Consider the following 16,677-nt stretch of genomic DNA (forward strand, 5'->3'; position numbering starts at 1 on the left):
CTATGAATTTTTTTTTTTTTTTAACCTGGACCCACGAAGTTCCTTTAAGGAAATTTCTCAAGTTTCTAAGTATGTTTTATCTTCTTAAAATTAATTTTGAAAATGCACTCAAATTGAATTTGAGATAGGTATATAAACAGAAATAGCTATATAAACACATTATATTGGCATATAGAGTGCACACACATTGTCTGTCTGTCTATCTATCTATCCTAGGTGTATAGTCAGCTGAATTCTCTCCACCTTGGCTTTCAATAGACAACTTTCCTCCCTATGCCCTGCTATTTAAGCAGCTGTTAATGGTCTACTGGTCACTCCCTTTAGCAGCTGCTTAAGCAGCAGGCTAAAGAAAGCTTTGACTAGTAAGAGCAGCCTGAGGATAAGGGTTGACCTGTGTGAAGGTATGGGTCAGAATCTGAATTTTTAATATCAACCAGTTCATTCTGTACAGCTGATGCTCTCTGTTGGGGGTGGGGGGGGAGAGGGAGGTACAGAGAAGGGAGGGAGGGAGAGAGAGAGAGGGAGAAGTTTGGAGAGAGAGACAAAGGGGAAGTTGTGATCATGTAGGCAAGAAGAGGGTCCAGGGATCCCAGAAAGTTGTTCAATCATTTCAATTATGTCTGATTCTTTATGACTCCATTTGGGTCTTTATTGGCAAAGATGCTGGAATAGTTTGTCATTTCCTCTTCAGCTCATTTTACAGATGAGGAAACTGAGGCAGACGGTAAAGTTGCTCAGATTTGAACTCGGGAAGATGAATCTTTCTTACTCTAGACCTAGCTTTCTATCCACTGGGCTACTTAAGCTGTGCCCAATAACTTTAGTATTTTGAGTTACTTAAAGGATGAATATGAAGCATTTTAGAACAAGACCAAGTGTCATAGAATAGTGAGACCTATCAAGGACCAATGCATGACTGCCATATTTGTGGTACTTTCAGAACCAGCCAATGTGGAACACTGGCATTCTAATCTGGGCTTTGACACTGACTTGTAGGGTGACCTTAGGCAAATCACTCAACCTCTTTCTGCCTCCCTGTAAAATAAGTATAATAATAAGCCAGGTGCCTCCACAAGGGTGGGGTGATACCTAATTAATGTTTGGTGGGTACTTTTACCTCCTTGGATGAGAGGCTACAAGAAGTATAAGGTGTTATTATTTTTAATTTGTTTACCTCATTGAATACTCATTGTAAAGTCTTCTGGTTTACATGCCTATTTGTGGAACCCAGTTCCATTTCTAAAGAGAAGTCACTGGTTTTTCAGTCAGCTTCTTCTATGAAGCTTTTGATAATTTGTTACCGAATCCAAAGTCCCAAGTATAATCTCATCATCTGTAGGAAGCCTTGGTTTCAGGACTTTCCCTCTTTTATTCCCTATGCATCATTTTTTTTTGCATATTGTCTCCCCCATTAGATTGTAAGCTCTTTAAGAACAATGTCTGCCTTTTGCCTCTTTCTGCATCCTCTGTACCAGAGTGCTTGGCACATGGTAGGGACTTAATAAATGTTAACTGAATTGAATTAATTCTTGAGCCAAGAATGGAGATGAGGTTGGACCTATGATTTCACTGGCATACGGGAACTCCCTTTAATTATGGAAGTCAGCATCCAAATCCAAAAAGTCTTAGTTACTTCAAGTGATTTTTCCCCAAGGTCAATGTGTCAGAATCAGGAGTTAAATCCAGGTGAGTTTATTTGTTTGAATTGTTTTTGCTTTATCTACATTATGAATTAGTGATCAAGAATTCCCTACAATTACACTGATTTGGCGATGGCTGTGAATAAGGACATCTTTACTAGACCAGGAACAGAATGAATGAGTATTCTTTTGTAGCTTGGAAAAAGTGAGAGAAGAGCCAGTTTTACATAAAATGAGTTGCCCTGCTCCACTCTTCTGAATAATGTTTTTTGTTTCCCTGCCCTCTTTTGCTTCCTTCATGATCATTTGTTCTGTGCTCTAGGGGTAATAAAACATTAAGGCCCCATTTCTCAGGATTATGGATTAATATTAAGACATAAAGATGATCTCAGAGTACTTAGATCATAATTTGGTTTGTGGCACCCCAATTTTCACACAATGAAATACTACCAGTCTTCATCCTTAAGAAACAATAGTTCTTAAGAAAAAAAAAAATAAGAACAGCGACATTTTACTTCTGGTATTGATCACTGCTTAGATTATTAGGGCAGAAGTCCCTCTGAACTTTGGCATCAACCTTAAAAGGCACTGATCCCTGCAAACAGAAATAGGGGTTTTCCTAGAAGCCACCATCCAGCCCTATGCAATTTCCTATCAATAAAGTAAGTGAGGGCTGATCCAGTGACTCAGCAGCTATACATTTCACCGTCTTTAGCAGAATCTCCCATGGTGAAGTAGGCTCAGAATTAGAAGGCTGGATATTACTACACTCTAGGAATGATCAGCAGCAGAATAAAGGTTTCCAGGCAAACCAGCAACACAAACAGAACCATGTCTTTGCTCACTGATCTGAGGGAGCCCCGCTGTGGTATGGTTGGGTCAGAGAGTGTGAAAGCAGACTTTTAACATTTGGTGGCAGGTGAAAAGATGATGTCATTAATGAAGTCACCCTTTCCCCCATGATGATCAGGAAGGCCCTGTGGCAAAAATGAGAGTTTCTGCTGCCTGCTCAATTTAGTGGGATAATGGTTGTCACTGTCCCAGGCAGTTTTTTCCATGCTAAAAGACAGTAAAAAGGGAAGGAGGAAAAAGCCTGTTTTTAAGAATTGTCTTGATAATAGTTGGAAAACAACTATCTGCTGATCTATCTGCTTAAAGACTTTCTGGGTTATAACAGAAGCCTTGTACTGTGTAATAACACAGGATACAAAAAGGATGTTGGCTTGATCTCTGCTCTACCTCCTATTTTTATATCTCAAGGCATTTTTGAGCAAAGCTTTACTTTCATGGTGTTGTTTGTGGTTGAAAGTACATGCCATGTGGTTTTTCTGTAGAATTTAGTCCCAACTAGAGTTTACAAAGAGCCCCTTAAGCTATCACATCAGATATTTCTAAAGTCTAGATATGAATCCCTATACCTTATTTCAAAACCTTTTTTTTCTTTTTTAAACTTTTGATTATCATATGGTAGAAGGAGGTTTGGTCCATTTAACTTTTATGATCATCTGAAACAAATGAGAAAACTCATGAAGGAGAGAAGTGGGTTGATGAAGCAGCATGAGTCCAAGTTAAAGGCAAAGTATAAACATTCAGTTTAATTTGAGGGGGGCGAGGGTGGGCAAGAGAAGAAATAGCAGTGAAGTAACCAGGAGAGAGTGAATGTTAATAGTAATATGCACCAAGGTTTATATTCTATTAGTACCATTAAGCCCTTCTTGTGATACTTAAAGAGTTTTCAATAGCTTTCCTATCCTTTAGAATATTTGTGTTATAGGCTAGTGTTTCAGTAGAGAAAGTGAAGGTTTATATATATATATTTCTAGTATAAAGTTAGAATACATGTGTTTGTTTCTTTAGCATATATTCATTGCTTTTGAAGGAAACTGAAATTGTAAGAAGAAAAAAACACTCTAGAGTCTCGAAATCTTATTTGGCATGTGAGCCTTTGAAAATGTACCTCAAAAATATGTGACATTTTGGAACCGCAGATAATACCTGAAATTTAGCTCTAGATTAATAGAATTCTCTCCCCATGATGATGTACATTATTTATCTATGAAGTTTCCAACTTATAGAACTAAACAGTCTTAAGCTGTATGCATTAGTTCAGATATTCTATTTTATTACTTTGAGTAAGGATAAAACCATTGATTTAAATCTATTATTTCCTAAGTATAGCAGGGTTTAATAATAAATGTTCTGGTAAATCAAATTCAGGAAAAATCAGATCTGATAAAGAACTTCCCTGAGAATAATGACTATAGACAACCAAATAAACTATGATAAAATCCAAGGATCAAAAAAGGAATATATAATGGAAATGGCTTGAAATCCACCAACTGTGTGAGCAACTCAAAAAATACCAGGAATTCTTTCTTCGTAGATGGGCTAAATAGTGGCTAGGATCCTGGATTTAGGTCTCAATCTGCAGTTGTTAATTCAGCCAATTTTTATTAGGGAGTACCCTTGGGCATGGCATTATTATCCTGTGAAAATTTAGGAATGTCATATGACAAGGCCCTACCCTGAAGGAGCTTAAATTCTAAGGCGGGGAGGGGAAAGTCACTCAAAACACTGTATAAAATGCTATATAAATGAGAGCTTTTATTACACACATCAGTATTATACTAGGTAGAATAGAATATGTGGAAGATTGAAGGAGAGATCCATTAAAAATAGTGTAGGAAAATTTGAGAATGGAGAAATCAGCTTGGGGAATAAGGGAAGCCATTGTGTAAGGGATAGCTCTTTGGAATGACTTTGAAGGAAGAGAAGGATTTCAATTGTCAGAAATGAGGAAGGAGAACTTTTCAAGCATAGGACATTGATCTAGGCAAATGTGCAAAAACTCAAAAACAAGTTCTGCTTAGCAACAATATAATATGCTTGATAGGAAGTAAAGTATTTCTGAAATAAATCTGAAAAGATAAATTGATGAGAGATTATGGATAGCCTTAAATGCCAAGCTAAAAGTTTTATTTTGTTCTCTACAAGCAATGTGGACCCCTTGAAGGCTGTTGAATAAAGCATTGATATAGTTGGATAGAAAAAAATTACTTTGATAGCTACATGAAGGATGAATTGGAGAGGGAAAAGACTGAAGACAAAAAGACCAATTAGAAATCTTACTATAATAGTGCAGATGAGAGGTAGTAAGGGGCTGAGTTGAGTGGTAAGAGACTAGACAGATATGACAGAGTTTACCAGTGTAGAATTCATAGGAAATAATATTTAACATTTGTAGAGCTTGCTAGGTACTATGCTAAGCACTTTACAAATAGTATCTTATTTGATCCTCACAACTCTAGTAGATAGGTGCTATTATTATCCCCACTTTATAGTTGATAATGAGATGGACATAGATTAAGCTGTTGTTGATCCTTTGTTTCTGAGGAAGGCCAATGACATCGTGGTGATGTCTTGACTTGCACATGTGTTGGTTTTAAGCAAGGCAGAATTGCATAAAATTTTCAGCCCCACTTTCTCTTCCTGAGTCATCAAAATCCAGTGGCAGGACAAAAGTCAAGGCAACCAATGATGGCTTGGGGTACAGTGGATGACCTTGGCATCTTGGATGCTCTAAGTACTCCGTAGCACCTATTTTAGATGCAGTCATGGCCACTGGAACAAATTCTCATCCATTTATTCAACCACAGAAAGTCTTCACAAATGCTTGGGATTGGCATTCCTCTAATTCACCAACTGGTTTGAGGTCTATCAGATACTTTCAGCCTGAGTTAGTACATCTGCTGAGATGGCTTACTGGGGTATGGCCACTGTACATGCTATAGGCTAGAGCCACAGGTAAGATTTGGGTGAAGGAGCATACTAAAGATAGATAAAAATTCCTGAAAAGGGCTCAGCAAGTCCTCACACCTGAGATAGTAGTCCTCCTGAACACCCCAAACCCCATACACCACCTAAGTAAATTGTCCAGGATTACACAGCTAATAAAGTGTCTGAGGCCAAATTTGAACTCAGATTTTCTGACTCCAGGTCCAGCACTTTATTTGCTGCATTTCTTTTCTCTCTACAATTTTTTTTTTTTTTTTGGATGTGAGAAATGAAGGAGATGGAAAAGTCAAAGATAGCTAATGTTTTAAGCATTAAGTTTCAAATGATGAGATCCATAAGGGAGAACCTTTTTAGGAAACACACAGTAGGGTGGAGGACAAAGATCTAAATGTGTCCTCACATATCCACATAGAGATTGGAGGAGGAATTTTAAATCATGAAGAAAAAAGGAACAGGAAAGCTCTTTGGAAGCTGTGAAAGGAGAAAATACCAGAGGGTATGGTGTGGCTGTCAGTATCCGGTGTTGCAGGAGGTCTTGAGAAAAGTTGTGGAGGTTTGACTAAAATGAAAAAGGTTTTGGTAACCCTTTAAGAACAATTTCATAAGCTGGTAAAGGGGGAACTGGATTGGAGGGATTGAGTGGTGAATGGATATTGAAAATGTTGCGGTAGAAAGTAGTGCAGTCATTCTCAATAAGAAAAGAGAGGGGCAAATAGTTTGAGCAAGGAGCAAGGCAGAAGCTAAGACCTAAGCATGGTTTGTAAACAGAGTCTAGAACAAAGAGAGGGAGAGATTGAAGAGAGTGGATGAAGAAAATGATGGATGGAAACCTATCATGGAGTGAATGGGATCCAAAGCATACTTGAAAGGTTTAGCTTTCGCAAGGAAGAGAACTCTAATCACCTCATTTTCAGAATGATCATAGAAGCATAGATACAGGGTTAAAAAGGACCTTAAAAGACATCTAGATCAACTTTTTGTTTTACAGATGAGAAACTGAATTCAAAGAAATTAAATTATTTATTTGCCCAGCATCACACAAGTGATAAGTGGAAGAAGCAAAATGTGAACCCAAGTCCTCTGATTTCTTGAAGATCCATAATGCATTTTATTGTAATTGTCCTCAATTATGGAGAAGGATAACTGAAGGAGCTAATGGGGATGACTTCAGTCTTCTCAGTAAAATGAGAGGAAAGGTCATTTGTTAGAAGAGGGTGGGAATAGACTTGGCATCCTAAGAAGGTTCAGGAATCTCAGTCTTAGGAGGCATGATAGAGAATCAATCAGAGATTTGTGCTTCCTTGCTACAAAGATAATTCAGTCAATTTAGCTGAAACCTTATGATTTTATCTTTATCAGTAGGCTAAATGGGAAATGATCCTATAACAAAGAGAACTCTCTGGACATTTATAGGGCACATAAATTATTACAAAACATGTTTCATGTATACACACATATATGTAAAAACTAGCTTTTATTTAACACTCTAAGGTTCTTGAAGCCTTTATATAAATTATCTCATTTTATCCTCAAAACCACTCTTTGAGATTGATGAGAATGAGGAAACTGAGGTTGAAAGCAGTAAAATGACTTGCTTAGGGTCACATTAAGTATCCAATGAGTCTGAGGTAGAATTTGAATTCAAGTGTTCCTGATTCCAGATGCAGCAGTCTACCCAGGACACCATGTAGCTGCCTTGCTAGAACCTAGACTTTAGATGTAAAAAAGGAGTAGATGAGGACATCTAATTCAGAGATGAGCAAACAACAGAGCAAGATTAAAAGCCAATCCCTTGCCTGTTTTTTATCTTCAAAGAATGGTTTTAAATGTAAAAAGTAAGTTGACCTCAGGATTCTAACGTGTGGTTTGTTTTTCTCATTGTGATTAGTTTCATAGTGATTAGCATAGGCTCATAGATTGAGAACTAGAAAAGGCCTTTGACTTTATCATATCTTGTCTGTTTTACAGATGAGGAAACTGAGGCTCAGAAAGAGAAAGCTATTGCTCAATTATAGTAGTTATATCAGAATCACAGTCTAGCAAGTTTTAGTTTGATACTGTTTCTAGTTTCACAGTAATTTGGTTGGCCCATATTATGGTTTAATCACTCTTAAAGATGGCTTAAACTTTCTACACTTAGGGGGAAAGATGAAGTTGTGATTCATAGTACTTTGCAAATATTAGATGCTTAATAAATGTGTTTAGCCTGAATTGAACAGAATCTTTCTTTGTATAACCATGGCTTAGCTTAGTGCCTAACATCCTGCAAGTGCTTAATAAATAATTGCTGATTAACTCAGTCACCAACACTATGTGTCTGGTACTGTGTTAGGCAAGAAAAGGAGCTATTATGAATAAAATACTTTGCAAATTAAGTTTTTTCAGATCTTTTTATGGAATTAATATGATTTAATAGATGTCAGTTCCAAAATAATTCCAAACAATTGTCTGGAAATGAGCAAGAATAATTTAAAAAGTTAGCATTACATGTTTGTTTACTTTTGTAATAATGGGTGGAGGCTTTAGGCTCAATTAACACACATCGCTAAGACAGATTCTTTGGAAAGGCTGATAAGTTGTTGCTTTCATACAGCTTAATATAGAATGCTAACTTGTGCTGATTTACATCTTGTATACAGTGCCTTCAGTGTAATGATGTATGACTCATTAAGTATCTAAATTGTTTTGGTTTAATGACATTCTGCTTTTTCCATTTCCAAACTATGAAATGATTAGACTGAAACTCACCTGGGATGTGGGCTCATAACTTAGAGCTGGAAAAGGCCTTTGAGTTTATCATCCAGTCTCCCTATTTTACAGATGAGGAAACTGAGGCTCAGAAAGAGAAAGCTATTGCTCATCATACTAGTTATATCAGAGTCATAGTCTAGCAAGTTTTAGTTTCATGTTGTTTCTATTGAACCACACTACCCTGGTGTGGTACCATGGAAACAAATTTTAAAATAACCCTTGAGTAACCAAAGTTTGTGGAGTTCTCTTGCCAATTAGTCAGACCGCTTTAGACTAGTTGACCAAAGGACACTCCTTTGGAGCTAAGGACAGTATTTACTAAATACCGATTTTTCCCTTGGTTCTTTGTTCTTTGGTTTCTAAGACCTCCTCTTGAGAGTTTGCAGACTTAGTCCAGCTTAGACTGACTTCCTAGAAAAGTCACAGGGGTTCTGATTAGAATAGCTAGAAGCTTAGTCCCAGCTGTTGTGACTTGAGTCTGCCATCTCTGGCAGGATATGGTGACGGTCTAATCTCAAAGACATAAGGTAATACTGAATTGGTGATTCTTGGGAAAGGAAAACTAGCAAGGTTATTTTTACTTTTCACATTTGGTCCTATAGAAACAGTTGTTTCCCTAGGTTTCCCTAGGTTAATTTAAAAAATGGAAAGCACTTGGACGCTTTCACTTTGGAATGTGTGGGTGGAAAGGGAGTAATGGGGTGCTCCTATACAAAATAAATGCACATAACACTTGATTTATTTTACTGTATTCCCTTCTCTGTTATTGAAGTTTTGTTTTTGTTTTTTACATGTAGACTACTCAACACAGACTAATTCAGTCTTCTGGTACTGAACTTTGCCTTCATCAGTCCCAGATTTTGGCAATTCAGATAAAAGAAACATGATTCCTCCTACTAGTTAAAATTCTACCTTTCCCCCTCCTGGATTGCCTTCTTGTTTGGCTTATTCCCAAATTGAAGTCATATAATCCTATGCTTATGATCAAGCTTTCACAAATGCAATCTAATGACTTTGTCGGGGGATCAAATAGGACAAGAAAATGGTCAGAGTGAAAACCCTGGCTTAAATATATCAAGGAATTCTGGGAGAACAGGGAAGAATCATATTAAACAGTGGTTAAAAAAGATATTTTTTCCCCTGTTCTGATATGCAGATTGGACCAGATTCTTTCAGTGGGTTAATTGCTCCCTTGAGGTAAGTCAGACATTTGGGGAAGCTGCATTAACTCTCTTAGGCCGCAAGGGTACTGTTTAGTGGTCTGATGGTGTAATTAAATGACCATTTAGTCAATTACTGCTTGAGTATTCCACATGGTACTCGTGTGGCCTGAGAGAGTAAATGCAGCTTCCAGAAGTGTTTAGCTTTTCCCCTTGGGAATAGTTTTACACATGTGGAAATATACACACTAAAAATTAGCACAATTGTACCCCCCCCCCCCGTCAGTTATATAGACATATTGCTGCTAGCATGGTACATATATGTAGCCTATGTATAATGCAAGTATCTTGCACATGAATTATGAAACAGGTCTAATCAGTTTTTCCATCCTAGCCTAAAAACACATATGCCTACTGTCATAAATAACTGATAAAATTTACCATCTTTTCTCATAGTTTCAGATGTGCTTATGACCCACCACTCACTGCTAAATGATTTTTACATTCTTCCTAAGAACTTTTTTCTACCACATCAGGAAACTTTTTGTGCTAAAAGACAAATGTAAAATTTTTGTTCCAAGAAAATGTTCATTTGGATAGCAGAGATACAACTGTTTTTTGAAGCTCGGAGCTATTACTAGGATGGGATGCCTATTTTGTCCTGGTACTAGAAAGAGAATTTACTTCTCCCCTGCAAAAGGTCTGAAGACCACCATTCTTGTTCCTTAAAGGACTGCCAGATCATTTGGAAAAAGTGGGTCCTTGCAAAGGAAGAAAAAAATAAGAGTTATGGGTTAGAGAAGAGGGAAATGATAGGTGTCCCTTTTCCCAGCACAGCTGCATCCACTGCAATCTATCTTTCTACCATTATTCTCACCCCGCTTCCTAAATTGATTTGTCCTAAGTTCAAGAATTCTTAGCTGTGTCTCCATCTAAAATCAAGAATTATGCCAGTTCTAAAAAAGGTAGTCTCAGATCAATGACTTACACATTCTGTAAGAGCTATTAAACCAGTTGTTTCACTCCCTTGATTTTTGTTCCTTTTGATTTTTTTTTCCCCACAAAAGATGCACTTACAGAGAATCCCACCTACAAGGTAGGAGAGCTTTCTGTCACTCTGTCCAACTGTTAGGTTGACTTAGGACTTCTTATTTAAGATCAATTTTAAAATTTCTAAGAAGGAAGAAGTCCTCTTATAAGTGCATCTTCTATTAATGATGTACTTCAGGTTCAGAATGAATTGCCCTGTTGCTAATTTAATTACCTGGATTAGAATTAGTTAATGAAGGATGACCGATTTAACATTTTCTCCAATAGTAAAAAACACTAACTATCTGTTGCAGGTATGATATGATGGTTGTATATTATAGACCACCAACTTTGTTTGAAATAAATTTGCTTGTCTCTTCAGAACAAATTCTTTCTTTTTGTTTCAGGAAGCCAATAAATACCACATCATCCTTCCAAAGTTACCCCCTACAATTCAGGATTTTAAAAATTGTAATAAAAAGGATGGACACATCAACCATGAATTACTCACAAGAAAGACCCTTGACTTTCCAAGAAGCCTTTCATGATAACCATACTAATTCCTAAAGAAACAGTAGCAGTTAACATTTAACAACTGTGGCATGAAGAGGAAAGAAGGCTGATAACCTTTAGATCAAAGCTACATATAGTCTCCCATTAGCAAACTTAATGACAGTCCATTATAATAAGACAGTATATATGTGTATATACATGTGTATGTATATGTAGTATATGTGTAAGGGAAGAGATCTGAAAGAACCAGTTACTTCCTCACTCAACCTACTAGATGTGAGATATTTGCAACTGAATTTTACAGATCAAGAGTATAAGCTGCAATTGCAATGTGGTTTTTTTGGGGGGAGGGAGGAAAAGAGGGAATACTCACCCAATAAATGCCACCTTGGGGTTTTACTTGATAGCAGGAGGACACATTTTGTCTTCTAGTCACCTCGACATTTAAGTCCAATCAGGCTGCAATGTCTTTGCTTCTCCACAGAGGTTATCACAGCTTACCAAAAAGTATGCCGAGCCTAGTGCCCAAAGGTTTGTGAGCCAGGCTGAACTCTGTCTGTGTACACACGTGACTCCCCCCTTCCCCTCCCTTACACTCATACTCTTAATCCTCTAAGCCTTAGCTGTCTGCTTTCATTGGCTGAGTGTATTACAAAAACAAGCCCTCAGTCGTGATATCTCTAAGTGATTAAGACGGGGAGAATTTAAGGGGGCATTAATTTCTGGGCCTGATCATTGCCTTGAGGCTGCTTGCCGGTATGGCTAGTTATGGACATTTTTGCTAGATCTGTATTTTTTTTTTAAAGCACCCATTTGTTTCTCTGAGTTAAATGAATGGTGTTATTGTTTTAAGAGGAGCTAAAAAAGCCTGTAAACGTTAAGACAAAATGTCTACACGTATGCAAACAGGATGGTAGCTAAAAATGAGGAAAATTGGTTTACCATGACCTTTATTAGATGGAGTGGTTTACCACAAAGGCATCTGAAATGTCTCAAAAGGCCATGGACAGCACTTGAATGATAAAAATGTCTGCTTTTCAAACCTTTTTAGTCCTCACCAACATTAGTAAGATTTTACAAGTCATCCAATTCTGTTGTTTCTGCTATCCCCAAACGTAGATGATTCTTCCTATTTCAGTGATTCAGATCATTTTAATTAGCCTTCATTTTGGATCAAGATGATTGAATGGTGAATGTCCCTTTTTCTATATTATAGGGTTTTTGGGGTTTTTTTGCAAGTGGAAATAAGCCCCTGAATTTGTACCTCCCACATCCATCCCCTATCTTCCCCCGCACCATGGTTTGCTTGCTATTTTGGGAGCCATCCTTAGCTTTCTTTTGTTTAAGTATGGCCTTTGTGAGCTGATTCTGCAATGTGAAAACCGGTTTCTAATTGTGTTACTATTGTGATAATGAGATGTTTGAAAAAGGTTAAAAGAATGGGCCTCCCTTCTCCCCAGTACCACTATACCACATTCTGGTTCAGCTGCTAAAAACACTTCTGTATCATGATGCAGAATTATACATAATGCAAGCTCATTTGGGAGTTGAATAATATGGTCAAAGATAACTAATTTATTAGTGGCTTATTTTACAAAGAATATGTCTTGGCTTATTTAAAATAAGTACATGGGAGTAATCAGATTTTTTTTTTTTGAGGGGGGATTAGAAGTAGAAAGAAAGAAGATATGAAATCAGAGAACCTGGGTTTGAAATCTGACTTTGCTCTTTACTAGCTGAGTGATCCTAGTGGGCTTCAATTTCCTTATCTATAAAATTGAGAGGTAAAACATTTGAACTTCTCAGATCCTTTCCAGACTAAAATGTGTGATAATCCTGTGAATCTAAACGTAATATAAATATGCTAAATAATAATAATAATAATAAAAATCCTAACTCTCTTAGTTTCTTTTTTTATTCTAGGACAGTTGTTTGCTTTTTAACCATAAGATTTTAAGGTTGAGACCTTAGAAATCATACCTTCCTCCCATTTTTACAGTTGAAGAAACTGAGATACAAGGATGTTAAGTGATATGTCTGATTAATAGCAAATCTGGGGTGAGAATTTCCACCTCCTGGCTCTTGTATCAGTGTTCTTACCTCTTCACTACATATCCACGTCTACTCTCCTTCCACAGCACAAGGCAGGATACCATGTATGAGGTTGATTAAAATACAGTTTGGAGCCACAGATAGAGCTTCTTGAGGAAATCATGTTCTCCTTGGTAGCAAGTTATATGTTACCGAAATTTCTAAAGCACCATTAGTCATTAAAAAACATATTAAGTACTTACTCTGTGCTAGGCACTTTACAAAGTGTTGCACTAACAAATTTAAAAGAATTTTTATACACATCATCTCTTAGCATGAAAGCTGTGGCTGTGTTCTCCTACACACATATTTGTATTCTCAGTACTTAGGTATGGGGACTGACAGGTAGTGTTTATTGTTGTTACTGTTAGGTTAGGACCATTCACTCTAATTTAAAATTTAAATGTGCATCCCATGGACACTTTTGAATGTGAAATCCTTCATTTTTACATCTATTCTGTTCCAGAAGATGGATAATTGTCTCAGGACTACTCCACAAGAATGATAATTTGCATATATATATCACACCTGCATTTGATATAGCATAGGCTCTTTTATTCGGTGAGCAGCTCTACATAGTGCAAGCTAATGGAAGTGTAATAGTGGTATGCAAGCTTCCTTGATTTCAGTGTGTGATAATTGCACAGATTCATTGGCTTATTGGACTCTTTAAGTTATAAGGGCTAGAGCACAATAAAAACTATAATGTATATAAAATTTCCCCTGGAGAGATTATTCTGTAGTGTCATTTTTAAGGAATTATGATCAAATTCCACTCCAGAGTTATGAAGCCTCCATGTTTTGTTTATAATATCATTTCTGTGTAGCTAACAGCTTCATGGTACTTTTCAAACAAAGTGTTTTCATGGAAACAAGTGATATTAGTTGGAATTATACTTGATTTTCTTATATTGAAAATTCTTTAGTATTTTTCCAACTCATGCATTATATAGTACATATGTCCTTGGCAAGGTGTATGTGAATCAATTTTCTGCAAATTGAATCCTATATTAAATGTACCAAAAAAACCTTCACTATATATGAAGGATCATAGCAATGAAATTATTTTTCATTTTGAAGCATCTTCTCTCTTTTGTCTTTTTTTAAAAAGTTTTTTTTGGCTCTCAAAGGGAATTTGTATTTATCTTTTTGTTTAATTTTCTACCAGTATTCTTTTGCATCACATTTTGCACCTGGGCACTTTAAAGATATTCAGTAAATATTTAACAGTAGTAAATATTTAATTATCAGTGTCCCAAATGGCTTGCCCTCCAGTGTCATCAGTACGAGAGTAGGGTGTGAAATGAGTTGGAACTCCCTAATAGGGAGGGATAAGGTACTGAATTTGGAAGAAACTCTTTGTAATCTGAGAATATTTGGAAAAGATTAAGAACCAGAGACCAGCACTACCCTCATCTTCCTTTTATACTTCATTTGCTGTGAAATATTAAGTTCAAAATGTGGCAAGTACTCAAAAAGATGGCATTCCGGTTCGTCTTGTCTCCTGAGGAACTGTAATTCAGATCAAGAAACACAGTCAGATCTGAACGTGGAAAACTGATTGTTTTAAGATTGGAATATGACAAGGCTATATATTATCACCTTATTTATTTAACATATATGCAGAGTATATCATGTGAAGTGCCAGGCTGGATGGATTAACAGCCGGAATTAGGGTTGCCGAGAAAAATACCAACAATCTCAGGCATGCACACAGTGTCATTCTGATAGCAGAAAGTGAAGAGGAATTAAGAAGCTTCTTGATAAGGGTGCAACAGGAGACTATAAAAGCTAAAACTTAACACTAAAAAAACCAAAATCTTGACAACTGAACCCATCACTTCCTGACAAATAGAGGGAGAAGAAATGGAAGAAGTGTCAGATTTTATATTCTTGGACTCAAAGATTATACAATTAAAAGACTCTTGCTCCTTGGAAGAAAAACTATGGCAAATCTGGACAGCATACTAAACAGCAGAGACATCATCTTGTCAACAATTGTCAGAGTATGGTTTTTCCAGTAGCAATTTATGGCTGTTAGAGTGGATTACAAGGAAAGCTGAGCACTGCAGAATTGACATTTTCAAATTGTGATGCTGGAGAAGACTTTTAAGAGTATTTTGGACATCAGTCAGTCAACTTAAATAAACACACTATATACTGGAAGTTACATAGTTTGGTCACACAAAGAAAAGATGGGACTCCTTGGAAAAGAGCATAATCTTGGGAAAGATTGAAGGCAAAAGGAGAAGGGGATGGCAGAGAATGAGATGGATAGATAGTGTCATGGAAACAGTGAACATGACTGAGATACCACTACACCCCTGTCAGATTGGCTAGAATGACAGGGAAAGATAATATGGAATGTTGGAGGGGATGTGGGAAAACAGGGACACTGATACATTGTTGGTGGAATTGTGAACACATGCAGCCATTCTGGAAAGCAATTTGGAACTATGCTCAAAAAGTTATCAAACTGTGTATACCCTTTGATCCAGCAGTGTTTCTATTGGATATCCCAAAGACATACTGAAGAAAGGAAATGGACCTGTACGTGCCAAAATGTTTGTGGCAGCCCTGTTTGCAGTGGCCAGAAACTGGAAAATGAATGGATGCCCATCAATTGGAGAATGGTTGAGTAAATTGTGGTATATGAACGTTATGGAATATTATTGTTCTGTAAGAAATGACCAGCAGGATGAATACAGAGAGGACTGGTGAGACTTACATGAACTGATGCTAAGTGAAATGAGCAGGACCAGGAGATCATTATATACCTCAACAACAATACCATTTGAGGATGTATTCTGATGGAAGTGGATCTCTTCGATAAAGAGATCTAATTCAGTTTCAGTTGATCAAGGATGGACAGAAGCAGCTAAACCCAAAGAAAGAACACTGGGAAATGAATATAAATTGCTTGCATTTTTGTTTTTCTTCCCAGGTTATTTTTACCTTCTGAATCCAATTCTCCCTGTGCGACAAGAGAACTGTTCGGTTCTGTACACATATATTGTATCTATGATATACTGTAACCTATTTAACATATATAGGACTGCTTGCCATCTGGGGGAGGAGGTGGAGGGAGGGAGGGGAAAAATTGGAACAGAAGTGAATGTAAGAGATAATGTTGTAAAAAATTACCCTGGCATGGGTCTGTCAATAAAATGTTATTTAAAAAAAAACAAAAACAAAAACAAAACAGTGAACATGAACTTGAACAGACTTTGAGAGGTAGTAGAGAATGGAAGGATCTGGTGGAGGAATGGTGGATCTGGTCCATGGGGTCATGAAAAGTCAGACATGACTTAATGACTGAACAACATTATAGTTTAAAGTGCAGAATTTTCAGGGACTTATGCTGTGGGTCAAGTAATGGAGATATTAAGGACTGACTAATAACATATTAGTATTTCTTAATAACATATTATATAAGACAAATAATGTCTTGATTTTATCCCTGCCTCACCCAGGTATTCAAAATATGCAGTTGAAATGAGATTAGAATGATCTTGGATCCCACATATGCAAAAATGTTTGTAGCAGCCCTTTTTGTGATGACAAAGAACTGGAAATTGAATGGATGCCCATCAATTTAAAAAATAACTGAATAACTTAAGATATGGAAATGTAATGGAATATTCTTGTTCTAAAAGAAATGATGAACAGGATGATTTCAGAAAAGCCTGGGAAGACTT

At 36.8% G+C, this 16,677-nt stretch overlaps 2 protein-coding genes across 5 annotated transcripts in view; one reads left to right on the top strand and one right to left on the bottom strand.

The window, feature by feature from the left end:
• The window catches only part of C1H7orf50 (chromosome 1 C7orf50 homolog), a 360,775-nt gene that overhangs the window by 171,988 nt on the left and 172,110 nt on the right, over positions 1 to 16,677 (top strand). The window lies entirely within an intron of this gene.
• The window catches only part of GPR146 (G protein-coupled receptor 146), an 86,175-nt gene that overhangs the window by 17,557 nt on the left and 51,941 nt on the right, over positions 1 to 16,677 (bottom strand). Inside the window, exon 1 of one of the 3 annotated variants that reach the window (XM_052000393.1) lies at positions 11,262 to 13,113. The exons of the other annotated variants lie outside the window; for them this stretch is intronic. The gene's annotated coding sequence lies outside the window, so the exon portion shown is untranslated. Of the gene's footprint in view, positions 1 to 11,261; positions 13,114 to 16,677 lie in introns of those variants that run through there. 3 annotated transcript variants of the gene reach the window in all.

Source organism: Antechinus flavipes, chromosome 1 (assembly GCF_016432865.1).
Source record: "Antechinus flavipes isolate AdamAnt ecotype Samford, QLD, Australia chromosome 1, AdamAnt_v2, whole genome shotgun sequence".
Taxonomy (NCBI): Eukaryota; Metazoa; Chordata; class Mammalia; order Dasyuromorphia; family Dasyuridae; genus Antechinus; species Antechinus flavipes.